Source organism: Rhinolophus ferrumequinum, chromosome 16, assembly GCF_004115265.2.
Source record: "Rhinolophus ferrumequinum isolate MPI-CBG mRhiFer1 chromosome 16, mRhiFer1_v1.p, whole genome shotgun sequence".
In the NCBI taxonomy this organism is placed as follows: Eukaryota; Metazoa; Chordata; class Mammalia; order Chiroptera; family Rhinolophidae; genus Rhinolophus; species Rhinolophus ferrumequinum.
The window spans coordinates 65,426,239-65,435,981 of record NC_046299.1 but is presented as its reverse complement, the minus strand read 5'-3'; the positions used below and the strand labels follow the sequence as shown (position 1 = coordinate 65,435,981).

Below are 9,743 nucleotides of genomic sequence, written 5' to 3'. Positions count from 1 at the left end.
TAATTGACTGATGTATTTGAATTAATAATAAAATTAAATCTAGTGGCTAAATTAAAACAAATATACAAAATTCCTGAGTTTTCTTTTCATCATAAATGAGAAAAATCCTATAATGAAGATCCACCTTAAAATAGAAAAGGAAAAGAATAAAAAAAAAGAGAGAAGGGACTTGGGATGAATACAGAGAGACAAGTATAGGATCAATATATGAAAATTTTAAAACATTATTGAGTATTGCAGAAAAAAATAGAATATGTTGAGAGACATGGCATGCCAAATTCTAGTTAAGAAAATGCAGTAGTATATAATTTTCAAATCTCCTGAAAGAGTATCTATAATATTGCATCCTTCAGTTTTTCTTTGAATATTAGAATTATAGCTGATTCTTGTAATGCTTTTTATATTTTTTTCATTTTTTCTTTACTGAAGACGTATTTTTATCAGGAAAAAGTATACTAAATAATAAAGAAGAGATTAGCAGGGTAATTAATTCCAAGTAGATATAAAAGCTTTAGGGAAAATACTGTTTCTGACTTGGATGAGGTAAGGGCTACTGTTTTTTTGGTTGTTTTGTTTTAATTAAAGTTTATTGGGGTGACAATGGTTAATAAAGTTACATAGGTTTCAAGTGTACAATTTTGTAATACGTCATCTATATATCACATTGTGTGCTCACCACCCAGAGTCAGTCCTCCTTCCATTACCATATATTTAACCCCTTTTACCCTCATCTAACACCCCTACCCCTTCACCCTCTGGTAACCACTAAACTATTGTCTGTGTCGATGGTTTTTGTTTCTTTATTTGTTTGTCTTATTCCTTTGTTGTTTTCAGTTTTATGTCCCACACATCAGTGAAATCATATGGTTCTTGACTTTTTCTGTCTGACTTATTTCACTTAGCATAATAATCTCAAGATCGATCCATGTTGTTGCAAATGGCATTATTTCATCTTTTGTGCAGCCACTATGGTAGGCAGTGTGGAGGTTTCTCAAAAACTTAAGTATAGAATTGTCATATGACCCAGCAATCCCTCTCCTGGATATATACCCAAAAAATCTGAAATCATTTACCCATAAATATATAGGTGCTCCAATGTTCATTGCAGCTTTATTTATGGTGGCCAAGACATGGAAACAACCAAAGTGTCCTTCGATAGATGATTGTATAAAGAAAATGTGGTACATATGTACAGTGGAATACTACTCTGCCATAAGAAAAGGGATACTGTTCTGATGTTACTTGCTGTCCAAGCAACAGTGCCCCCAAGGTCCTCAGAAACCTCTCCTTAGGAATGAGAGCAGATCCCCTTGTGGCTCCGGCCCCTTGACTTTGATTCTGCTATTGCTTTGTAGCCTTCCTGGCTTTTTTTCCCTCCCCTTCCCTGGTCAAAGGGGTTCAGTGTTCTATCCTCTAAGAGCTCTGAATTCTGATATGTCCTTAATTCTATGTGCATAAGTCTGTCATACCCAATTCTATTTCATCAGGCCAGGTGCTGTCTGCCATTCTAAGAGAGTTTCTGCATTTCACTAGGAAACAGAAGTTTAAAAAAAAGAGAGAATGGGTCTGGCCTCAGCCATCAGGTAAACCAAGATGGGTGCTTACAAGTACATCCAGGAGCTAGGGAGGAAGAAGCAGTCCGACGTAATGCAGTTTCTTCTCAGGGTGCATTGCTGCCAGTACCACCAGCTCTCTGTGCTCCACAGGGCCCCCCCCCGCCGCCAATCCCCCGGCCGGATAAAGCGCACAGGCTGGGATACAGAGCCAAGCAAGGGTATGTCATATATCGGATTCGTGTGCGCCTTGGTGGCCGCAAACGCCCAGTTCCTAAGGGTGCCACCTATGGCAAGCCTGTCCATCATGGTGTTAACCAGCTAAAGTTTGCTCGAAGCCTTCACTCTGTTGCTGAGGAGTGAGCTGGACACCACCGTAGGACTCTGAGAGTCCTGAATTCTTACTGGGTTGGTGAAGATTCCACGTACAAATTCTTTGAGGTTATCCTCATTGATCCATTCCATAAAGCTATCAGACGGAATCCTGACACCCAATGGATCACCAAACCAGTCCACAAGCACAGGGAGATGCGCGGGCTGACATCTGCAGGCCGCAAGAGCCGTGGCCTTGGAAAGGGCCACGAGTTCCACCATACTATTTATTGGTGGTTCCTGCCGTGCAGCTTGGAGAAGGCACAATACTCTCCAGCTCCACCGTTACCATTAATATGAGTAATGTTTGTAAAATTCTTACTTAATAAACAATTTAGGACAGTCAAAAAAAAAAAAGAGAGAATGAAGGAGAAGTCATGGATCTGGGGGTCTCTGCTCCTGCCTGGATCTCAGGAGAGTTTCACATTTGGCGGCATGAGAACTCTGACTGCACACTTAGGCCAAAATAGGCTTTCAGTCTGAATGTCCCAAATTTCTTCCAGAGGAGAGTTCCAAGATGGGTTATTCTGATTTCTGGGGAAAATCCTCCTCTAAACACACCTAACTTGCCATCAACATCAGTATGTGTTCTCTTCATCCTGGCCCTGGGAAGCATTCCCAAAATAAGGAACGATTTCATTACGAATTGAACAGAATGTCTTCATGGTATAGATTCTCAGCTAGACTCCACCATGTGGATTACTTTAATGCTCTGCTGAGACTCAGTGATCCAAAAAGCAACTGGGTTGTGCATCCAGAGTAAACTCCCTGGTGACTTAGTATTATATTTTAGCTAAGTTAACTTGAATATATGTTTCTGGCATGCTAATATACTTGAATAGTCCTTTCAATAAAATTAGAGTCATTTTAGGGATGCAGAGGGAATACAATTTCTGGCCCATCTTCCTCATTTTTCAAATGAGTTGACTGTGGCTTGGATAAGTTTAGTGACTTCCCCAGGGTCACACAATGAGTGGGAAGCCCACGTCTGTGATATCAAAGTTATGTCCCATTTATGAAGAGGGGGTTTGTAAGTTGTAGACAACGGGGACATCATGGTCACCACAGTCATGCAGTTGCCATAGACCCCACGCTGAAGCAGCTCGCACATCTTTGCTTGGCCTGAGTGTAGCTATCGTTGTTTTATTCCCACTTTCCCATGGAGATGAACTTTCCAGAATGATGTGGTTTCCCTGGCATGTTACCAGTGTCTTGGGTCCCTGATCTCAGCTCCTCTCCTCCCTCTTGGTTTGCTTTAGTCTCTAATCTCTGTAAGCCACCCATGCATCATAGCTTGGACCCCTCCTCTCCATAGCTCCTGGCTTGAGGCCTGGGCTCTAGGTTAATACTAAATTTTAATGCTGAGATTAGACTCCCGGCATCCTAATTTTCAGAGCATAGTTATCTGCTTATACCACACTCTTATCTTCAATAAAATTAATTATAGTCTTGAACCTCTGGGATGAGGCTATCCAAAGTCTGGTGTTTTATGAGCTAGAAACAATTAAAAAACAGTCTTATCTGATTTTTAATTTAGGATTTTATTTCTTCGTTAGCTGAAATTACAATTAAAATGTAGTATAGATGATTAGGTCAGGTTTCCTTAAACTCACGAAAAGGAAACTTTGGGGAGAGGTGCAATACCTGCTACTCCCAGCTCAGGGCTGGCAGCTGGCTGCAGAGTCATGCTCAATTACCCTGCAATCAGGTAAGTTGTGGATGGGCTCGAGAAAATAGTAGCATCATGCTAAATGTCAGAAGCCCACCCAGGGCAAGTCTCTGGCTGGTGGAGTTGAGGGGTGCTCTAAGATGCCCCTGCTAACCCTACCCATACAGACACATAGGAATTGGGAACTGTCAGTGAAGACGTGGGAGGATCACGCAGCAGGGATCTTCCAGCTGAGCACAATTAGAGAGGCAGTGGGGACCATTCAGGCCACCATGAGTTATCGTGTGAGCTTGGAATGTTGGCCCACTGCTCACAGACACATTTCCGCACCCTGGTGGGTCTTAGAACTTTGCACATAAGCTCTCTTGGCTATGCTCCTAACCGCCTGAGCAATCCACCTGACCCACTCTTCTCGCATGTCCCAGTGCTTTTCAATTCTTGTGCTGCTGCCTGAAATAACATTAGGGCCTCCAGAGCACTTTATTAAAATGCAAACACCACAGGAAGAGTTATAATTTCCAAAACTGGCTGGAATCTTATGTTAGAGCTAGTTAAGAATATAAGAGTGGTGTAAAAGGCATGGTGTGGGGAGAGGGTGCTGATGGAAAGCCCGAAAGATAAACCCAGAAACTTCTCGGTGTCTTGGACAAGAACGTTGACACCAGGCTGATGACATTTGCAGACATTTTCAAGTAAGGGGAGGGAGAGAATACAGTGAACAACAGAACAGGCTACAGAATGGTGTCCAAGGCCCAAATAAAGAAACGGAATGTAAGATGATGAAATTCAACAAGGTAGAGGGACTCCCCAAAACAGAGATGGGCATCAAATGTTACGGATGAGGACTATCCTGACTAAATGGGAGATACCTGCACTAGTCAGAACTAAACTGAGATTCATACTGTTGAAAACACCAAAATAAAATAAAATAAAATAAAATAAAATAAAATAAAATAAAATAAAATAAAATAAAATAAAATAAAATAAAATAAAATAAAATAAAATGGAAATGCACAGAAAGGGTTCATGAAGAAATCAAGATGTTTAATTTTGAAAACAAAAGACTCAGAAAACATGAGAATAGGGTTAGACTATAATCAGCTTTGGTCTGTGTACTGTCCTCCCCAGGTCTGTGTCCAGGTGTGGCTGAGGAACCCCATTTCTGTTTCCCGAGGAGTCACAGGTAGCCTCCTGGTGTACATCACCAACCACCAGAGAGCCACTGCCAAGTCAGGAGAAATGGAGATGGAGCTCATCTGCCATTCTGACTTCAAAAGAGCTTGAGAGTAACAGGGAAGAGCCAGGATAAAAGGAGAGGTTCTATAGGAGACAGATTTTGCTCAATACGAACAAGACCTTCATAAAAAGAGGACAATTAGAATTGCCCAATAATGAAACAAGTGTACTGAGTGAAGTAAGGAGTCTTCAAGCACTTTAATTTTTCAAGGAGACATTGTTCAATCATTTGTCAGAGAGAATCCTGTGTGGGTGGGATTAAGGCTCCTTCCAGACTACAAAACTTGTGATTAAAAAGAGAAACATAGATACCCAGGAGAGGGATTGCTGGGTCATATGGTAATTCTATTCATAATTTTTTGAGGAACCTCCACACTGCCTTCCATAACGGCTGCACCAGTCTGCATTCCCACAAACAGTGTATGAGGGTTCCTTTTTCTCCACAGCCTCTTCGACACTTGTTACTATTTGTCTTGTTGATGATAGTCATTCTGACTGGGGTGAGGTGATATCTCATTGTGGGTATCTACCCAAAAAATCTGAAAACATTTATCCATAAATACACGTGTGCTCCAATGTTCTTTGCAGCTTTGTTTACGGTGGCCAAGACATGGAAACAACCAAAATGTCCTTCGATAGATGAATGGATAAAGAAGTTGTGGTATATATACACAATGGAATACTATTCGGCGATAAGAAAAGATGATATAGGAACATTTGTGACAACATGGATGGATCTTGAAAGTATATTGCTAAGCGAAATAAGTCAGACAGAAAAAGCAGAGAACCATAATTCACTGATATGTGGTATATAAACCAAAAACAACAAAAGAACAAGACAAACAAATGAGAAACAAAAATTCATAGACGCAGGCAATAGTTTAGTGGTTACCAGAGGTAAGGGGTGTGGAGGGTGGGAGATGAGGGTAAGGGGGATCAAATATATGGTGATGGAAGGAGAACTGACTCTGGGTGGTGAACACACAACAGGATTTATAGATGATGTAATAATACAGAATTGTACACCTGAAATCATGTAATTTCACTAACAATTGTGCCCCCAATAAATTTAAAAAAAAAAGAGAAACATACATTGTGGGTTTTATTTGCATTTTGATAATGAGTAGTGACATTGAGCATTTTTTCATAGGTCTGTTGGCCACCTGTATGTTCTCTTTAGAGAAATGTCTCTTCATGTCCTCTGTCCATTTTTTAATTGGGTTTTGGGTTGTTTGCTTTTTTATTGATGTTGAGTTGTATGAGTTTTTTATAAATTTTTGGATATCTTCCCCTTATCAGATGTATCATTGGCAAATATCTTCTCCCATTCAGTAGGATGTCCTTTTTTGTTTTATTGATGGTTTCCTTTGCTGTGGAAAAACTCTTTAGTTTGATGTAACCCCATATGTTTATTTATTTATTTATTTATTTATTTATTTATTTATTTATTTATTTATTTTGCTTTCCTTGCCCTAGGAGATATATCAGTAAAAATATTACTGAAGGTAATGTCTGCAAATTTGCTTCCTATATTTTCTTCTAGGAGTTTTATGGCTTCGGATCTTACCTTTAAGTCTTTAAGCCATTTTGAATTTATTCTCATATATAACATAAGGTGGTAGTCCAACTTCATTTTTTTGCGTGTGTCTATCTAGTTTTCCCAGCATCATTTATTAAATAGACTGTCTTTACCCCAGTGTAAATTCTTGCTTCTATTGTCATAGATTAAATTACCATATAGGTATGGATTTATTTCTGGGCTCTCCATTCTGTTCCATTGATCTGTGTGTCTGTTTGTATGCCAATACCATGCTGTTGGTGAGGATGTGGAGAAAAGGGAACCCTTGTGCACTGCTAGTGGTATTGCAGATTGTTGCACCCACTATGGAAAACAGTATGGAAGTATCAAAAAATTGAAAATGAAACTGCCTTATGAGCCAGCAATTCCACTCTTGGATATCTGTCCAGAGAAATCCAAAACACTAATTGAAAAAAATATATGCAATACTATGTTTATTGCAGCACTATTCACAATAGCCAAGATATGGAAACAACTAAAATATTTATTGGTAGATGACTGGATAAAGAAACTGTGGTACATTTATACAATGGAGTATTACTCGGCCATAAAGAAGAATTAAATCTTACCATTTGCAATGACATGGATGGACCTGTAGAATATTATGCTAAGTGAAATAAGTCAGATGGAGAAAGACAAATTATGTATGATCTCATTTATATGTGGAATCTAAAGAACAGAATAAATGAACAAAATGGAAATAGACTCAGAGATATAAGGGGAAAAAATTTGATGGTTGCTAGATGGGAGGGATGTAGGGAAGGGGGAGAAGGTAAAGGGATTAAAAAGTACAAAGTAGTAGCCACAATATTGCCAGGGGGATATGAAATACAGTTTGGGGAATATAATCAATAATGTTGTAAAGATTTTGTAGGGTGTCAGATGGGCACTTGTCCTGTTAGGGAGACCACTTCATGGACTGTGTAGACGTCTGACCACTGTGCTGTACACCTGAAACTGAAGCTGAATAATATTGAATGTCAACTATAATTAAGTATATATATTGCCATGGGATGTGGAGTACAGTATAGGGAATATAGTCAATGGAATTGTAACTGCTATATACGATGTCACAGGGATAGTAGACTGGGCGGGGGAGGGTTATCACTTTGTGAGGAATGTAAATGTCTAACTATTACATTGTTTTGTACACCTGAAACTAATAATAAATAAATAAATAATAAATAAAACATATGATCTGCTATAAGCCCACCACTCAGGGATCCAAACCTTTGGACTTCAAACAGTAAGAGTCTCCTGACCCATGGTGCTTGCAGACACCAGACAATGTTCTCATCCAAGAAGGTAACACAGTTGATGGATCTTATGTACCTTAAAGAAGAGAAAGCCACATTACAGGAAGGGAAGATGAGTCAGTGGTCTGGATTCTTCTGAGCAATGAGGAGAATAAGACCAAGACCATTTTAGTGCAAGAGGACACTTGATTAAAATCAGCTGATGTTTGCTGAATGCTTTTCCATTCACCAGCCTGGTCTGGGCTCTTAATCTTCAAGAGAAGTCAAAAGGCAGATTGATACTAGTGGTGCCGTAATTTACTGTTGAGGAAACTAAGGCAGCAGAGCCAGCTGCTGGACACAGGTCCAACTGATCTAAACACCTTAAGTGGTAGAACCAGAGACAGACATGCTGTAACGCCCAGGGTTTAGAGGGAACTGAACACAATACAGAGTCAACTCAGCAGTCCCAGATTTGGAACAGTGGATTTGAAAAGTGGGCACGACCATCTCATTCTGTCCCAGGAACTGCACCATTTGTTCAATCACAGCAACATGTAGGAATCTGTGGGGTTCACATCTCTGTCCTCAGCATGCACCACAGGTCCTAGAGGAAGAGTGAAAAGTCAAAAGAGCAAAGGTGTGTCTCTGGCCTGGTGACTGTCCACACTGGTTGCACATGAATTTTATGGGGGCGAGATTTAGATGATATCCATGCCAGCGCCTTGCCTACAGGTGGTGCCTCAGAATGGGTCATTTCTGTAGCTTGCCAGATACTTCTAAAGCACAGAACTGCCACACACAAGTCCAGCTGGACCGTGGAGAGTTTCCTTCTGAGTTCCAGCCTTGTTTTTCTCACCTCGGCCAGTAGGAGCTTCTAACTTTGCATACAGAAGAGGAAGGGAGAACGCACTAATTAGACAAATGAAAGATGGAAAGCAGTGTGACACGTACTTTGAACATGTCCTATTGTGTCTTATAAACCGAGAACATCCTAGTACTTTGCCACTGGAGCCATTGTTCACTCACATTCCTCTTATTAATAGAGTCTATCTGGTTTGGTACCCTGAACAGGTCAGCAAAATTTAATTTCCTGTTTGTAAGATGAAAATGTTTATTAAAAAGAAACACAATTTAGTGTAATTGTGCTCTTTAATAATCTCACTGGATCTTCTAGGCCTCTGACTGTCAAATGTCTGTTGTAAACCGATATGCTTATCATTTTGGAGAAACAAAAGTGCCCCTGAAGGAATAGACTTTTGGCAGCTGTGATCCCATTATATTTTTTCAAAAAATAAAAGTTAAGATGAAGATGAGTGGAGATGCCTAAAACAAGTCACAGACCTGGCCTCTGAATTCCTGGGCCTGCCTTGTGGTCATGCTCCTGTTGCTTGTTTTCCTGTGAGCTTGTCCAAACCACAAAATTTCTTGGGACTCTTGTACCCTCTCTGAAATGAGGGGCAGGTGGGAGGAGATGCTGCGGGGTCTTCCAGCTTTGACATCAAAAGATCTTGAATCTCCTCTAATGAGATTATACCAGTCTACATGCATGTTGCACAGTGTGGGGAGAACCCACTAGATTCGGAGTCAACACAACGATTTCTGGTCACGGGTAGATGACCTTGAGCAAATATTTGAGTCTATTTTGTGCATCAGTTCAATCATGTACCTGAGGGTATCTGAGGTGATAAACTGACTACGAGATCTTTAAAACTGTAATGAGTAGAGAATGGAAGTGTTTTTTTTTGTTGTTGTTTGTTTTTTAATTAAAGTTTATTGGGGTGACAATTGTTAGTAAAGTTACACAGATTTCAGGTATACAATTCTGTAATACATTATCTATATCTCACATTGTCACCATCGAGAGTCAGTTCTCTTTCCATCACCATATATTACACCCCGTTTGCCCTCTTCTAGAGTCCCCCACCCCCTTACCGTCTGGTAACCCCTAAACTATTGTCTGTGTCTGTGAGTTTTTGGTCATTCATTTGTTTGTCTTGTTCTGTGGTTGCTTTCAGTTTTATATCCCACATATCAGTGAAATCATATGGTTCTCTACTTTTTCTGTCTGACTTATTTCACTTAGCATTATAATCTCA

At 40.0% G+C, this 9,743-nt stretch overlaps 1 pseudogene; it reads left to right on the top strand.

Moving 5' to 3' along the window:
• Positions 1-1,593: 1,593 nt before the first annotated feature.
• LOC117035883 (60S ribosomal protein L15-like) lies at positions 1,594-2,220 on the top strand (annotated as a pseudogene).
• The last annotated feature ends 7,523 nt before the right edge of the window (positions 2,221-9,743 follow it).